Consider the following 18939-nt stretch of genomic DNA (forward strand, 5'->3'; position numbering starts at 1 on the left):
GAGTTGCAGCTTGAGTCGAAGGACAAAGATGCGCTTATTGAACTTCTTGAAGACCGAGCAATGAAGAGACAGAAAGAGCCAGAGGGTCCATCTTCCTCTAGTATGCCTCATCCTTCTGGTGCTTGGAAGAAGATTGTTGATCAGCTTGTCCTCGAGAAGGCTCAGATGAAGACTTCTTTTGAGTCCGAGATCCGACGCATTCGAAGGAAGTACGCGCCTACAGCCAGATCATCTAACACTGTTGCTAGGGATCCTTAGGATGATTAATTTCCTCTTCCCTTGTATTTGTATTTTGGTTTCTGAAATTGTACTCAGTGTAATCCTTCCAAATTATATGAATAAAAGAGATTTTGATGGTCAATCAAATTGTCATTGCTATTATTATTTGAATATATTTGTAAAAAGAACTTTATGTGTTCCTTGGAATTAAAAGCAAACAAAAACATTGCATTTCATGCATCATTTGCATAAATAGGTTTCTTCTGTCAGATATCTTATCGGTTATTCTTCTGTGCTTCAGCCAAGCTGACTCACCGATACAACACTCACGCCAATCAACCCATAATCATGGAGCACTTAGAGCAAGAGAACTGAGAACTAAGGATGAGATTTCTCGTCTAACTGCTATGATGGAGTCTGTTCTAGATGCTCAGAATCAGTCTTCTCCAACTCCTGCCACTCCTCCTCCTCAGAGTACTATCCTCTCAGAGGTTACTACCTCAACTATGCCTGTTGCTGCTACTCAACCTGGCCCATCTATGCTTGCTGGATTCCCATGGGGGATGCCACCGAATTTTATGCCTGAAGGGTTTGCACCTACATTTGCTTCTATGCCGATATCTAGTCCGATTATGTCTGTGTCGCCTCCAGTTATTCATACTCTGCCTCGTGTTGAGGACACCATCTACCATTCTGAGTCGTCTATGGGCCCTGATGTTTATGAGGACATGGATGAGATGAAGGATCAGTTCCTTGAGCTGCGAAAGGAATTGAAGACGTTGAGAGAAAAACACCTGTTCGGTAAGAGTGCTGCTGAACTCTGCTTGGTACCAAACGTTAAGATCCCGATGATGTTCAAAGTCCCTGACTTTAAGAAGTATAAGGGAAATACTTGTCCACTTAGCCACCTTGTTATGTATGCCAGGAAAATGTCAACGCAAACTGATAATGATCAGTTATTGATTCACTACTTCTAAGACAGTCTGACTGGTGCCTCTTTGAGATGGTACATGGGGCTAGACATTGCAAGTATTCACACGTTCAATGATTTGGGTGAAGCTTTTATGAAGTAGTATAAGTACAATGTGGACATGGAGACTCATAGAGACCAGCTGAGGTCTATGTCTCAGAAGGACAAAGAGACATTCAAGGAGTATGCCTAAAGGTGGAGAGAGCTTGCCGCTCAGATTGATTCTTCGTTGGAAGAGAAGGAGATGACGAAGATTTTCCTTAAGACCCTGAGTTCGTTCTATTACGAATGCATGATTGCTAGTTCCCCCAGTGACTTTAGCAAAATGGTAAACATGGGGAAGAGATTAGAGGAAGGAGTCCGAGAGGGATGTCTATCTAAGGAAGAGGTGTCATCTAGTAAGAAGTATGGAAGTGGTTTTTCTAGAAAGAAGGAGGGGGAAACCAATGTAGTATCAGTAGGGAAGCAGAGGAGGGCTCATGTCAAAAGAAATCCTCAACCGCGTCAACATCAACATCAAGTTTCATCAGTTATTCAGGTATTTTCAAACAATCAATCAGTGTCAGTTCAACAACAACCGCAACAAAGGACCAACAACTACAACAACAACTACAATAATCAACAAAAACAAAATTTCGAGAGGAAGAAGGTCTCTTTTGACCCTATTCCTATGTCATACACTAAACTCTACCCATCTTTGGTTCTCAAGAACCTAGTCTAACTAAGAAATCCACCTCAAATTCCAGAACCACTTCCATGGTGGTATAAGCCTGAACTCCGCCGTGCCTTTCACCAAGGAGCTCCCGGTCATGATATTCAGAACTGTTACCCATTGAAGTACGAGGTCCAGAAGCTTGTGAAGAGTGGGATGGTGTCCTTTGAGGACCATGCGCCAAATGTAAAAGCCAATCCGTTGCCTATCCATAGTAATTCCTCTATCAATATGGTAGATGGTTGTCCAGGAAATTTCCGAGTCTTCAATGTGCGACGTATTCGTCGGTCCTTGGTGGAGATGCATAGGACCTTGTGTACCATCAGTGATTGTGAGCACGACCATGATGGTTGTGCAATTTGTAGCGTGAACCCCCGTGGGTATTTGATCGTCAAGAGGGATATCCAGAAGTTGATGGATGAGAATGTAATCCAGATTTAACAGTCGAGGGATATAGATGATGTCAACGTAATTGTTCCAGTGTTTAAAACCCCAGAGCGGGTAGTGATTCAATTTGATAGCAGTAGCAGTAACAGAGTCAATAGATCGGTATCGCCGGTAGTGATATGGTTAGCGGGCCCCATCCCGTATGCATCTGATAGAGTTGTTCCATATCAGTATAATGTTACAATGATGGAGAATGGCCAAGAGGTTACGTTGCCTACGACCAATTCTGTTGTGAATATTGCAGATATTGCGAAGGTGACCCGTAGTGGTCTTGTTTGCGGTCCTGTTTCCCCAAAAGAAGTGATAGAAGATGTTTCAGTTGGTAAAAAGGTTGATATGCCTGTAGTAAACCCAGTTAGTGCTCCAATGTGTCAGTCTAGTAAATCCAGAAAATTGAAGCCTAATGATGATGATAAGGTACTAAGATTAATCAAGAAAAGTGGATTTAATGTGGTGGAGCAACTGCTCCAAACTCCTTCGAAGATTTCATTGTTGTCTCTGCTAATGAATTCTGAAGCGCATAGAGAAACATTGCAAAGAGTGTTGGAGCAAGCCTATGTCGAGCAAGATGTGACTGTGGATCAGTTTGGCCACATTATGGCTAACATTACTTCCTGCAACAACTTGAGCTTTTGTGATGAAGAGCTTCCCGAGGAAGGAAAAAATCATGTTGATTCTAAGAGTTGGCAGCAATTTTGGTAAAACAAAGAGTGTTCACAAGATGTCTTGTGTGATGTCTTAACATAAGATATCCTATGTACCTGCTGAAGATGAAGAACTTATGCAAGCAGGATTGTTTCAGAATGTCACATACATTGACAAGGCTTCTGATATTGGATGTACCTGCTGGAGCTTAAATGGAAGACATATGCTGTAGGATTGTTTCAGTTGACATACTCATTGTCATGGTAATTGATATGGCTGTACCTGCTATAAAAGGAAACTGGATTATGCAGGATTTTTCCAGATGTCAGACCCGATGTCATGACATCTTGTACACAGAACATTCAATATGAATGTCTGGTGTTTTGTGATTGCACAATTAGTGGCAATCATTGGTTGATTGAAGATATGGCTAGCTGGCGCATTTCTATCAGGGATATCAACCAGATTTGTTTATTTTCCAAGGAGATCTTTACAGCTGATATGAAAAGATTTGATTGGAAAATATATCTAGGGTTTTCAAGGTGTCCAATACTTCTATAAAAAGGGACTTAGAAAACCTGATTGTACACACAACCAAGACTGAGCGAAATTTAGAGAGAGAGCTAGGGTTTATGTCTGTAGGTCATTCAAGTCATCCATTGATGATTGAATTGGACTGATTTGTCTTCTTGATCAAAGCTTTTCACAAGGGATTACTATTTTCAATCACGGGTGTGTGATTGTAAGGGAAGTGAGTGGGTTCTCATATCTAAGAGTGCTTAGGTAGAAATTTCACGGGTAGAGATTAGGTGAGAAAGACTGTAACTTGGTGAAGTGTACGGATAGTCTTTGAACTAATTCTATTTTAGTGGATTTCCTTCCTGGCTTGGTAGCCCCCAGACGTAGGTGAGTTGCAACGAACTGGGTTAACAATTGCTTGTGTTATTTGCTTTACCATTCTGTTTTTGTTTATCCATTTTTTATAACTGTAAGACCCCAATTTTGTCCCTAAGATCCCTCATGGCTCATATCATAGCATTGCATAGCCTCAAGGATCTTTGTGCACCTTGCTTCCTTCCCTGTGGGTGGGATCTTTCTTGAGAGTGATTCTTGATCACCAAGAATTGCTTGCATTTGTATATCATTGCTTTTCTTTTAATCACTAACCAAAAATGTACAAAAATATGTCTAATATTTGTCTTGCAGCTTAAGCAGTCAACAGGTCAAGGCATTCAACTGAATCCTTTGTGCAAGAGATGAGGGTTCCATGGAGATATGGATCATGTGATCATTATTTTGAGATGATATGAGCTATAGGTCCATTTTGGAGCAAATTCCCCAAGTGGCAAAGGCCCAAGTTCATCAGAACATTTTCAGGTCATCTAAGGACCAATGCAAGTCAACTGAAAGTCAACTGAAGGCTTTGAGTGTGGGAATTGAATTTCTTTATCCCATTCATGTTCCAACAATGCCTATTCATCATGTCAAACATCTACATTGAAGATTTTGAGGTCAAGTCAAAAGTTTCCCAAAATGGAAAGTGACCTGTAATTTCAAGTTTCCAAAAATGGCAAGTTTTTAGATCAAATTCAACTTGACTTTAAAACATCAAAGAAGCTTCAAATGAATTTTTGTCCAACATGAAAGTTGAATATTTCTCTCTCCCATTTCCAAAAAGTCCAAGATCATGAGCATCTGATGAATGGTTGAGGAGATATGATCCAATCATTGCCAAGTGTGCATGGAACTTCAAAAGGCCATAACTTTTGACTCATAACTCCAAATTGAGTGCTTCTTTTTGCATTTTGCTTGTCATGACATGTAGTTTCCAAATCATTCATCACATTGCATGAAATTTCATTATATGATCATTTGCTCATTCATGACCATTTTGGAGGGAAATTTGCAAATTCAAATTTGGTTAATCACATGAGCTAATTACCATTGCCATTGTGTTCATTGGAAGATTTTAAGTGAATTTGATCATTCATATAACACTGTTCACGTGAGAATTTGCATGGCACCACACATTTTCCAATTTTTGCTCATGCACCTTATTTTGCTTAATTACAATTAACCAATGCCAAATTTGATTAGCAAGGTGATTAGGACAGAGTATATAAACCAAAGCATAACAGAATTGTTCATGACTGGATATTCTAGATCCAAAACTTTTTTTTCCCTCCATTTTTTCTCCAAATCAAAACTTGAAAATTCTCCACATAGCATTGCAATTTTCTTCCATATTCTGGTTTGTTGAATGTTGTTAATGAAGATCTAAGAATTCATTTGAAGAATTCGAGTGGAAATTAAGCACATGAAGCTCAAGAACATGAAGATGGAAATTGATTTTTGAGCTAGATCCAAGCATCTCCAAGCTTCAATTCATTCATAAAGCTTCAAGATATCATCTCAGGAGTTGATCTGGACACTTGCAAGGCCTTGGATCTACAGTTTCATTGATCTGCTTTTTAAGAGGTAAAAATTTGATCCTCTTAATTCTTGATGTTATGAACATGTTTAGATAGATCTCCTCACGCTGAAAATTCTGATCTAAATTTCATAAAAAATGGTGTAGAATTGCATGAGATACGTGTGTTTGAAGTTTTGAATGTGAAGAATGTTTTGGTTCGATTTGCAATTGTTGTGATGAATTAATGTGAATTGTTACTGGATTTGGAATGTACATAGCATGAGATTTTGATTGATATAATTTTTTCGTGATTCTGGAAAAATTTTCATGAGATGTTACTGTTCATCCACCGTCTTCATGAAGAAGACGGTGGTTTCCGCCTTGCCTCGCCGCACCAGCCGCCGTCTGCAACATGCAGAGCTGGCTAGGGTTTTGTCCATTTGTGCGCCACATGTGCGTGCCTGTTGGCCAATTCATTGGCCTACAATCCTTTGACCTGCGCCACATGCGCATTGACCGTTGAGTTGGACGCCAACATGTTTAATGAAGCGACCGCGTTTTGGCACAAACACCATTCGATTCCCAGCGCTAGCATTCTGGATTTATTTCGTTTCAGCGCATTTCCTTTTTCACATACATGCTTCGATCCTCCGCTCATGCACTTTTTCAAATTACTTCTCATTTTCTCATTTCCCTCCAATTTGCATATGATTTTTTTTCATTTTCATTTCAATATTTTATCCAACTTTAAAAATTCATAAAAAATTGAATATGCATCCAAATAATTCCAGATTTTTTTTTACATGATCCTTGAAGTGTCTATTATTTTTTGGTGGTGATTTCATGATTTTATCATTTCTGGATTTTGAATTGTGGACTGTTGATTGGACATGTATGCAAATGTGACATTGCTTCATTCTTTCTATTGTGAAATGCTCAATAATGATCCAATTGCCATGAAATTTTATGCGCTAATTCCCAACATGTTGCTTGATGTTTGAGGCTAGATTGTGCATTTTTCCCATTTTTCATCTCTGTTTTATACACATGATTGTATGGTGTGACAATGTGTGTCACACAATTTGATGTCATACTTGTGCATTTCCATTTCTAGGTCAAATGAACTCTGTTGATTCTAACTTTTGGCATGATGATTATGTTTGACATATTGTATGCTCATAAGAATTTCCAGAATTGTTTGAGTCATTTCTGTTTTAATATGGAATTTTGATTCTTAATGTCCAATTGTGTGCTTTGAAATTGTCTTTGTCTTCTCTTGCTCACTACATGACTTTGCTTACTGCTTTTGACTTGATCCTTTTTAGGACATGTTCCTACTTGATTAAATGTGATTCATGTTGAGTTTTAGCTTCTGTTTTGACCTTTTGCCTCACCTTTGACCCTAGGCTTTGCCCTAGGGGTTTGAACTTACAACTTGAGCTTTGCATTTCAGGTTCAAGCAATAAGTCCTAATGGATGATGTGATCTCTTTGCTTGAGATACAATGTGCTTTGTTTTACTAATGTTGATTGTGTTGTAGGTCCTTGGGTGGCTAGCTCACTTGAGTTGTTGACTTGCATTGTGTATATTGGTTGTCTGACTGTTGACTGTCTGTTTAGTTTGTCTGAATGTGAATATTGACTTGTTTGATTTTCTTACAGGTACTTTAGTAGCTTTAACTAATTATTTGAGTTGCTTTGCTTTGCTTGTGGTTGGCATACCACTACGTGCTGATGCATTTGAATACACACCCCAAGATCTTGTATATAGAGTTAGTCATTGTGGAGTAGAGTTCCTCATTCTGGACTCCCACACTTTCTTTGTTTCAAGCTCACCCCGGCCAGGGTTAAAAGCTATGAGGTCTAACCCTCATTTCCCATTTCATCTGCTTCACCCTAAGTCTCAATGTTAGGGTTAAGAGCTCAAAACACCCTTACATATCTGGCTTGTTTGTCGAGGTTGATATGACCCCTTGACTAAAGCCCAACTTTGATTGAGCCTCTTGGTTGTGTATAGCGTGTGATAATTGATTGCTTGATTGCTTATTTGTGCATCATTCATATGTTTGCTTTGCATTTATTATTTGTTTTGTTTGAGGAGTCAGATGTAAGACCATTGATTGGCCATCTGTTTCCTATTCCTTTTGGGGAGCTGGATATAAGACCATTGATTGGCACTCCATTTCCTGTTTTATTTCTTTGTGGAGTCAGATGTAAGACCATTGATTGGTTATCTGTTTCCTATTTTGTTTTTCTTTGTGGAGTCAGGTGTAAGACCATTGATTGGCTATCTGTTTCCTATTTGTTTTCTTATGTGGAGTTAGATGTAAGACCATTGATTGGCTATCTGTTTCCCATGTTTCTTTGTGGAGTTGGATGTAAGACCATTGATTGGCAATCCGTTTCCCATTTGTTTTCGGAGTTGGATGTAAGACCATTTATTGGCAATCCATTTCCAGTTTTGTTGCTCCTTTGAGCTTGCTTATTTGCTTATTGCTTTATTGCTTTGTTTATCGCTTTGTTGCTTATTCCAAAGGATGGTACTTACTTGGATCATCTACATATGATCTCAAGAGAGGAACTCCTAATGAAGTTTTGCCCATCCCCACCTTTTGTTTCCTTACAACCTCCACTTGCATTTGTAACCCAAACCAGAAAACTTTGTGCAAACATTTTCATCTGTTTTCAAAACTAGAAACCTAGGCCTTAAGCCTCTGATTTTCAAACTTCATTTTCACAATACTTCTTCTGAATTGAATCTAATGTCAACTTTGACCATTTTTGTGAATACTCTAATTGGTTAATTTCACTCACTCAATTGCTTTTGGTGGCTCTTGTCCACTTCTTGACAAGTTTTCCTACATTAGCCATAGATCTGAATTATCTTAGTGGTTGATGTGAATCTCACCGCATCCTTAGTGAGCTGATTGTAAGACTTCCATGCTTATTATAGGTTAACCCCTCACTAGCATGTTAAAGCTATCCTCGCATGGTGGATTGTTGGTTCAGGTTGAGTTTTCTCCCGTGGATAATGAAAGACCTTAAGGCTCTTGTTTAAAATCAATCCACTCATCTTTTGGAAATCTTTTAGCCGAACTACGAGGTTTTGATCCTGTAAAGGTACGTAGGCAATGGGTTTCATCCATCCAAACACAAAAATAATAAAATTGTATATTCTTCTCTCATCCTCCCCCTCATGTTTGCACACTAAATATTTTCATAAACGATACCTTTTACAACAAGTTGTGAAAAGGGTTCCCTAGGAGTACCTAGGATGCATTGGGTGCCTAACACCTTCCCTTTGCATAATTACCCCCTTACCCAGATCTCTGTACCCCTTTTATTAGTTTTCTTTGTAAAACTTCTTAGGCTTTTGTTCGCTTTCTAGCCATTCCTTTGGATAAATAGAAGTGCGGTGGCGACTCTATCTTTGTATGCTTTGCTTTTGATTTAGTCAATAAATCTAAAGGCGATGAATACACTGCTACAGAAAAGTGGCGACTCTGCTGGGGATACAAAAAGTTCCTAGTGGGTTTGCCAACTTTTCACACTTGTTCTGCTATATTGTTTATGACATATTTTTGTGCAATTTGGGGATTACTGTATTGTTTGTAATGATTGATTTGCTTGATATATCAATTGCTTGCTTGCTTGGTGATCTGTGAGATGAGTTCTATACCCGAACTCGAGTGCACCTTATGATAGGAGAATGACATAGTCTCGTCGACTTGTGTGGAGTTATTTCTTAGCAAGTTGACTTGCGAGTCCATTCACTTGGTGGAGGTCATGTTGGATTAATAATGGCACACAAGTTATTTGTGGTTAGGCATTATTCTTTCAATGTGTTCCTTAGAAGCCAAGGACCTTAGTTTACCAAGCCCATCTTGGCCTATTTTTAGGATGTAGTGCGGAGGTCGTTCAAATGTCAGATTTGATGCGATTGTTACGCGATAGTAGGCTCATAAGAGTCTCTCTTGAGAATATTTTTGGAATACGAGTATTCGTTCCTCCGATAATATTCGAAAGATGGGATGATGACTATGGGAACCTCTGGTAGAACATGTTCGGTAGGTTTAAACCGTAGTACACTCCCTTTGGGTGGTCCTCAACCGAGACTCCATGCTCGTGACTCGCAACAAACCCGTGATTCATGGTTGATCCGTTCAACTATCGTTAATATCAATGGAACTTGGGTGTTGATAAGGTGTAAACCATAATCCACCAAAATGGATGATTGATATTAAGGATGGTTTAGCCGTTCGTATATCGTTAATATCAATGGAACTTGGGTGTCAATAAGGTGCAAACCATAATCCACCAAAATGGATGATTGATATTAAGGATAATACGAGCTATCCCATGACCTTTGTCTGGTGTGCTTTGCTTGATCCTTGAGTGTGATTGTTGCATCCATGCATTCATGCATTCATCTGCATCCATATCATCAGATAAAAAGAAAATTTTCAAAGAACTTAAGGGGTTTATTTGCAAAATTTTCAGATATGGAAAGACAAAAAAGGCATACAAAGAAGTACAGCTTCAGACAACCCGATCTAAAAGAGTTAAGGAATCTGACATCCTATGTACGAGATCCCTTGGGTTTCAAAGCTCGTTATGGGAAGCTTCTGCCTCTTCTGACTACTCAGGTTGACGAAGGGTTGATGGGCACTTTGGTGCAGTTTTATGATCCTCTGTATCATTGCTTCTCTTTTCCAGACTTTCAGCTGTTGCCTACCCTTGAGGAGTATGCTCATCTTGTGGGTATTCTGATTCTAGATCAGGTGCCGTTCAGTGGCTTGGAGAGTATTCCTACTTCTCAAGAGATAGCAGACTTGTTGCACATAGATGAATCCTTGGTTAAGGCTCATATGACTACCAAAGGTGGAATTCAAGGTCTCCCTTCTGAGTTCCTCATCGCTCAAGCTACCATTTATGGGAAGGCCATGAGTGAGGATGCCTTTGAAGCCATATTTGTGCTTCTCATCTATGGACTGGTATTGTTCCCCAACATCGACAAATTCGTGGATGTGAACGCTATTAGGATCTTCTCGGTTCTTAATCCCGTTCCGACTCTGTTGGGTGATACCTATATCTCTTTGCATCTGAGGAATGCAAAGGGTGGTGGCGCTATTGTGTGTTGTTTGCCTCTGTTGTATAAGTGGTTTATTTCTCACTTACCTCAGACGGTCGCTTTCAATGAGAACAAGGGATGTCTACGGTGGTCTACGAGACTTATGTCTCTCACTAATGATGATATCTCTTGGTATGATCGCGCATATGACGGTGTCCAGATCATTGACTCTTGTGGTGAATTCTCCAATGTGCCTCTTCTTGGTACATGTGGTGGAATCAGCTACAACCCTATGTTAGCACGTCGTCAGCTTGGGTTCCCCATAAAGGATAAACCTAATAACATTCTGTTAGAAGGTGTGTTCTTTTAGGAGGGTAAAGATCCCCAAGGCCTGAAAGCAAGGATGGTCCGCGCTTGGCGCAAGATTCACAAGAAGGGTAGAAGTGAGTTGGGTCCGAAGAATTACATAACTTTGGAGCCGTATACTACTTGGGTGAGAAAGAGAGCATCTGAGTATCTCATGCCTTACGATTATCCGAGACCTACACCTTTGGTTGTGGCTGGGCCTTCAACCCTCCCTAACCAAGGCGTAGAGGAGTTGAGAGACGAAGACCTTTCACGTGCCTGGATCCGTGAAAGAGAAGAGTTGCTTCAACAGCTTAAGGAGAAGGATGCTCTGATCGAGTTCCTCGAGCATCAGGTCATTGATGATCCTGACGATGCTTGGACTTCTCTACTTCCTCAGTCTTCCAAGTTCTGGAAAAGGACGTATGACAGACTCGCCAAAGAGAAAGTAGATATGGAATCAGCATATGAGAGAGAGAGATCAAGAGGCGTCGTGCAGCTTATCTTCCGGCATCCCGAGCTTCAAGGGATCCATATGATGTTTATTTTTCTTTTCTCTTGTAATGATTAACAATGTTGTACTTCTTTTTCTCAAATATATTTGATGAGATATTTTCCATATGCGATTAAAATGCTTAATATTCAAAATTTGCAAATAATACCCTAAAGTTCCTTCAAAAATAAAACAAATCATGTGCACGAGCATTGCATGCATCATTTGCATAAGCAGGTGTTTGTTCCGGTCTTCTTGTCTGTGGCCTAACTCTGTGCTCTTCATTTATTTTGAAGACAAGCTGACTCATCGGTACTACACCAGAGCCAACTCTTCTAGATTGATGGATCATCTTGAACAAGAGAATCGTGAGCTCAAAGAAGAAGTCACCAGACTGAGTGCTCTGATGGAGTCTTTCCTGGCAGCTCAGAATCAGCCGTCTCCAATACCTGCAACTCCTCCTCAGAGGACTGTTATTTTTGAGGTTGTTTCTTCGACAGTGCCATACCGTTCCCAGGGTAGACGACACCATCTATCATTCTGAGCCGTCTGAGGGCCCAGACTTTCATGAGAAGATGGATGCTATGAATGACCAATTTCTTGAACTCCGCAAGGAATTGAAGACCCTTCGAGGAAAGGATTTGTTCGGCAAGTCTGCCGCCGAGTTGTGTTTGGTTCCCGGTGTGAAGATACCTGTCAAATTCAAGGTCCCAGACTTTGAGAAGTATAAGGGGAACACTTGCCCGCTCAGCCACCTGGTCATGTATCCCAGGAAAATGTCTACTCAAATGGATAATGATCAGCTGCCTATTCATTATTTCCAGGACAGTCTGTCCGGTGCTGCACTGTGATGGTATATGAGTTTGGACAGTGCAAACATCCGTTCCTTCAATGATCTTGGCGAAGCTTTCGTCAAGCAATACAAATACAACGTGGATATGGCTCCCGATCGGGATCAGCTCAGGGCCATGTCCCAGAAGGACAAAGAGACGTTCAAAGAGTACGCCCAGAGGTGGCGAGAGCTGGCAGCTCAGATTACTCCTCCGCTGGAAGAGACGGAAATGACCAAGATCTTTCTAAAGACTTTGAGTTCATTTTATTACGAGCGGATGATTGCTAGCGCTCCTTCTGATTTCACCGAGATGGTGAACATGGGGATGCATTTAGAGGAGGGAGTCCGTGAAGGACGGCTGACCAGAGATGAAGGCTCTTCTAGCAAGCGATATGGGGTGTTTGCAAAGAAGAAAGATGGGGAGGCACATGCTGTGAAATCCCATGTCAAACCCAGAAGACCCTCCGTTAGGAGGAAACCTGTGCGTTCAACCAGCAACCAGCACCAGGTGGCTCACATAGCACCTGTTTTCAGAGATCAGCAATATAATCATCAGCAGCACAACAATCAACAATCAACTCAGCAATATCAACAACAGCATCGTCCTCAGCAACAGGCTTACCAGCCTCGCAACAGTAGTAATCCAGCTAGTACGAGTTATGAGAGGAAGAAGATCACTTTCGATTCGATTCTGATGTCATATGCAGAGTTGTATCCCTCTTTGATAGAGCGGAAATTGATTACTCCCAGGGACCCACCGACTGTACCTACTAACCCTCAGTGGTGGTACAAGCCCGATCAACATTGTGTTTATCATTCGGGTGCTCCCGGTCATAATGTGGACAACTACTTTCCGTTGAAGACTAAGGTTCAAAACCTTATGAGGTGCGGAATTTTGTGCTTTGAGGACGTTGGTCCCAATGTTAAGAAGAACCCATTTCCCGAGCATGGGAAGTCTGTTAACATGGTCCAGGGTTGCCCTGGTAAATACAAGGTCAAATATGTGAGCCATATTCGACAGTCACTTGTTGAGTTGCACCGTCTGCTGTGTCAATACAGTCATTTGGAGCATGATCATGATAAGTGCCGAATTTGTTCTGTTAACAGATTGGGATGTCGCCTAGTGCGGAAAGATCTGCAAGAATTGCTAGATGATGGGACCATCGAGATTCTTCAAAACAGGAATGTTGATGAAGACGAGCCAGAGGTCAATGTGATTTCTTCGGTATTCAAGATCCCCGAGCCTGTTGTCATCCGATATGATGGTAGTAAGCAGAAGGTTTCTCCTGCCCTGATTATCAAGCCTGCAGGCCCTGTGCCTTATTCATCTGACAAAGCAATTCCATTCCGCTATAATGCCGTTGCTGTTGAAGATGGGAAAGAAGTGCCCTTGCCTTCTCCCTCTGTTGTGAATATAGCTGATGTGAGCGAATTGACCCATAGTGGTCGCGTGTTTTCACCTCCGAAGCCTCAGGCTAGAGCTGATTGTGTTGAGCGTCCGGTTGGGAATGCGATTAATTCTCTGAACCCCGACACTTGTTGTTAAATCCTTTTCTGTACAAAAGACTCCTACTTCTTCTGTTGGCCCTAGTGGCACTGTGAATGAAGACTGTGATGAGATGCTGAGGCTCATCAAGAAGAGTGAGTACAACGATGTAGACCAGCTTCTACAAACGACGTCCAAAATCTTCGTGTTATCTTTGCTTCTGAATTCAAAATCCCATAGGGAGGCTCTGCAGAAAGTTTTGGACTTGGACCAAGCAATTTCCAAGTTACCTTTCAGGTTATGGATATCCACCCATCTTATAGCTGTCTCCTTGGTAGACCATGGATTCACGAGGTTGGCGCCGTGACATCCACCCTACACCAGAAGCTGAAATTTGTTAAGAACAAGAAACTGGTTGTGGTAGGGGGAGAAAAGGCTCTCCATGTTAGCCACTTGTCTTCTTTCTCATACATTGATGCTGAGGATGAAGTTGGAACGCCTTTCCAAGCTTTGTCTATTGCTGAGCCAATTGAGAAGAAAACTCCTTCATTTGCTTCCTATCGTGATGCGAAACTGGCCATTGAATGTGGTGCAGTTGCTGGTCTAGGAAAAATGATCGAGCTTGAATACAATAAATCCTGGGCAAGCATTGGTTATTCTTCTGGGGTCTTCAACGACAAAGGGTTGTTCAGGAGTGGAGGTTTCATCCACGTTGATCAAGCTGAGGAAGCTGCTGCTATTCTGGAAGAAGATGCAGAGGATACTGACAATTTTGTCATCCCTGGTGGGATCTGCCACAATTGGGTCACTGTGGATGTTCCTACGGTCATTCATAAGTCAGCGTAATATGTTTGCTTTGTTTAAAAACCCTTCTCCCATGCCAAAAGGAGAAGTGATGACATTGTTGGCAACATTTATACAATGATATTTCATTCAATAAATTCATGTTAAACATTTGTTTTTCCAATTGTTTTCACTTTTCGCTTTTTGCATGAAATTGGTGATCACAAAAAACTCTAAAAACAAGAATAAAAGCAATCTTTTCATCTGCATAATGATTTGTTTGTTTAAATTCTAAAGTTTTTATTAACCGAAATCATTATGCAGGTTGATTCTTAAACCCATTGAACATAATGATCCAACGCCATCTCCCAATTTTGAATTCCCTGTATTCGAGGAAGAGGAAGATGATGTTGAAGGGATTCCTGATGAGATTACCCGTCTTCTTGAGCATGAAGAGAAGATCATTCATCCGCATCTTGAGAATCTAGAAACAGTCAACTTGGGGTCTGAAGATTGTGTTCGGATAGTGAAGATTGGGGCACTCCTTGAAGAGTATGTCAAGAAGGGGTTGATCAGTTTGCTAGGAGAATATTCTGATATCTTTGCTTGGTCGTACGAAGACATGCCGGGTCTAGATACAGATATTGTGCAACATTTCCTGCCTTTGAAGCCTAAGTGCGTGCCTGTGAAGCAGAAGCTCAGAAGAACTCATCCAGATATGGCAGTAAAGATCAAAGAGGAAGTTCAGAAGCAAATTGATGCGGGGTTTCTGGTGACTTCTACATATCCTCAATGGGTGGCCAACATTATGCCTGTGCCTAAGAAAGACGGAAAAGTCCGAATGTGTGTTGATTACAGAGATTTGAATAAGGCTAGTCCGAAAGATGATTTTCCTCTACCACACATTGATATGTTGGTAGACAATACAACCAAATTCAATATCTTTTCGTTTATGGACGGATTTTACGGATATAATCAAATCAAGATGGCACCCAAGGATATGGAGAAGACAACATTCATCACACCTTGGGGAACATTCTGTTATCGAGTGATGCCCTTCGGTTTGAAGAACGCCGGAGCCACGTATCAACGAGCTATGACTACCTTGTTTCATGATATGATGCACAAGGAGATTGAGGTCTATGTTGATGACATGATTGCTAAGTCACGAACGGAAGTTGAACATGTTGAGCATTTGTTGAAGCTTTTTCAGCGTCTGAGGAAGTTCAAGCTTCGTTTGAATCCCAACAAGTGTACATTTGGAGTCCGTTCTGGCAAGTTATTGGGCTTTGTTGTCAGCGAGAGAGGTATTGAGGTTGATCCTGCAAAGGTCAAAGCAATACGAGAGATGCCTGCGCCCAAAACTGAAAAGCAACTCCGAGGTTTTCTTGGCCGCTTGAACTATATTTCCAGATTTATATCCCACATGACTGCCACATGTGCACCGATATTCAAGCTCCTCCGGAAAGATCAGTCTCATGATTGGACCGAGGATTGCCAGAAAGCTTTCGACAGTATCAAAGAGTATCTGTCTGAACCTCTGATCTTGTCTTCGCCTGTAGAAGGAAGACCTCTGATCATGTATCTGACTGTTCTTGAAGACTCGATGGGTTGTGTACTCGGTCAGCAACACGAATTTGGAAAAAAAGAATCTGATATCTACTACCTGAGTAAGAAGTTCACTGATTGTCAGTCTCGATACTCTATGCTTGAGAAGACGTGTTGTGCTTTGGCTTGGGCTGCTAAGCGTCTATGCCAGTACATGATAAATCATACAACTTGGTTGATATCCAGAATGGATCCAATCAAGTACATCTTTGAGAAGCCTGCTTTAACAGGGAGAATTGCCCGTTGGCAGATGTTGTTATCTGAGTATGATATTGAGTATCGAGCTCAGAAAGCTATCAAAGGTAGTATCTTGGCTGACCATTTGGCACATCAGCCGATTGAAGATCATCAGTCAGTTCAGTACGACTTCCCAGACGAGGAGATTCTGTATTTGAAAATGAAAGATTGTGATGAGCCTACACTTGATGAAGGTTCGGAACCTGGTTCCAAATGGACGATGGTGTTTGATGGCGCTGTTAATCAGTACGGAAATGGAATTGGGGCAGTAATCATTACTCCTCCGAGCACGCATATTCCTTTTACAGCAAGGCTAACTTTCAAATGCACGAATAATATGGCTGAGTACGAAGCCTGCATTATGGGATTAGAAGAATGTATCGATCTAAGGATCAAGCATCTTGATGTGTATGGTGATCCGGCTCTGGTTGTCAATCAAATCAAGGGCGAATGGGAAACGAATCAACCTGGTCTCATTGCATACAGAGATTATGCAAGGAGGATTTCAACGTTCTTTACAGAAGTTGACTTTCATCATATCCCTCGAGAGGATAATCGGATGGCAGATGCTCTTGCTACGCTTGCTTCAATGATTGTGGTCAAGTATTGGAATGAAGTTCCCAATATCACCGTGATGCGCTTGGATATACCAACTCACGTGTTTGCAGTTGAAGAAGTACAAGATGACAAGCCTTGGTATTATGATATCAAATGTTTCCTCCAGAACCAGGTTTACCCACCTAGGGCATCTGTGAAAGATAGGAAAGCTTTGAGAAGGTTGTCAGGCAGTTTCTACCTCAGTGGAGAAGTGTTGTATAAGAGAAATTTTGACATGGTTCTGCTCAGATGCGTGGATAGACACGAAGCAAACCTGTTGATGACTGAGGTCCATGAGGGTTCATTTGGTACTCATTCCAATGGACATGCCATGGCTAGAAAGATGCTGAGAGCAGGCTACTATTGGCTGACAATGGAGTCTGACTGCTGCAAATATGTGAAGAAATGCCACAAGTGTCAGATTTACACGGATAAGATTCATATTCCTCCGACACTTCTGAATGTGATTTCATCACCATGGCCTTTCTCTATGTGGGGAATTGACATGATCGGCATGATTGAACCGAAAGCGTCCAACGGACACCGGTTTATTCTCGTAGCAATTGACTACTTCACCAAATGGGTTGAAGCGGCGTCGTATGCTAATGTGACCATGCAGGTGGTCGTGAAGTTTGTCAAGAATCAGCTGATATGCCGTTATGGTGTGCCTGATAAGATCATTACTGATAATGGATCTAACTTGAACAAACAGATGATGAAAGAGTTGTGCGCTGAGTTCAAGATTGCACACCATAACTCCTCTCCCTACAGACCCAAGATGAATGGGGCTGTTGAAGCTGCTAATAAAAATATCAAGAAGATTATCCAGAAGATGACAGTCACGTACAAAGATTGGCATGAGATGCTTCCATTTGCTTTGCATGGATATCGTACATCTGTCCGCACTTCAACAGGGGCAACCCCTTTTTCTCTTGTTTACGGCATGGAGGTTGTTCTCCCAGTAGAGGTGGAAATCCCATCAATGAGAGTCTTGATGGAAGCCAAGTTGACTGGTGCTGAATGGATTCAGAGTCGTTATGACCAATTGAATTTGATTGAAGAGAAGAGATTGACTGCCATGTTCCATGGTCAGTTATATCAGCAGAGAATGAAGAAAGCATTCGATAAGAAGGTTAAGCCTCGTGTGTTTCGAGAAGGTGACCTTGTGCTCAAGAAAGTCTTGTCTTTCGCGCCCGATTCCAGGGGCAAGTGGACTCCAAACTACGAAGGTCCATATGTTGTCAAGCGAGCCTTTTCAGGCGGTGCTTTGATGCTTACAACTATGGATGGGGAGGATTTCACTCGTCCTGTGAATTCAGATGCAGTCAAGAAATACTTTGCCTAAAAAAAAATAAAGAAAAAACAGAATAGCTCGCTAAGTTGAAAACCCGAAAGGGCGGCTTAGGCAAAAATGAGTGTCTCGGTGGATTAAACCCGAAAGGGCGATCCAGGCAAAAATTAGAGACATGGAAAAAAATGAATTTGCATCCCGCTAGATTGAGTACCTCACCCTGGGGCAATCTAGGCAAAAATTAGGGATTTGGCAAGTAACTGCATCCTGACAAGACTTTCTGTTCCACAACTGTCTTTTCGTCAGAGATTCTCGCTCAGTCATCGTCAACTGAAGCTTCAAATACATCGGATTCAAATTGGTAGAGAAATGGTCATTATGTTCAATGTAGCCCTCTTCCAATATATATTACCGATTTCAAATTTTGTACAGATCTATGGAGTCTTGCCATTTGCAAGCTGCCATTCCATCAAATAAATTTGAGCTTTTATCCAATTATTTGCAATCTTATTTGTTTCAATTCAACAAATGTTTTGCATGTTTTAATTGATAAAATGTCATTGTTTTAAACAAATAAAATTTTCAAATTTGTTTTTAAACAAAGTGAGCATTCACAATGATGAAAGGATACTTAAGAATTTCTCAGTGCTCTCCCAAGGTGTCGCAACCTGAAAAATACAGTGCGAAAAAAAACAACCGGCGAAAGAAAAAGACAGAAGAGTCGCCACCGTGCGTTATTTATCCCAAAGGAGGGAAAGGAAACGCTCGAAGTAAACCTGAAAAAAGGAAAG

The sequence above is a fragment of the Lathyrus oleraceus genome, chromosome 4 (genome assembly GCF_024323335.1).
Source record: "Lathyrus oleraceus cultivar Zhongwan6 chromosome 4, CAAS_Psat_ZW6_1.0, whole genome shotgun sequence".
NCBI classification, from domain to species: Eukaryota; Viridiplantae; Streptophyta; class Magnoliopsida; order Fabales; family Fabaceae; genus Lathyrus; species Lathyrus oleraceus.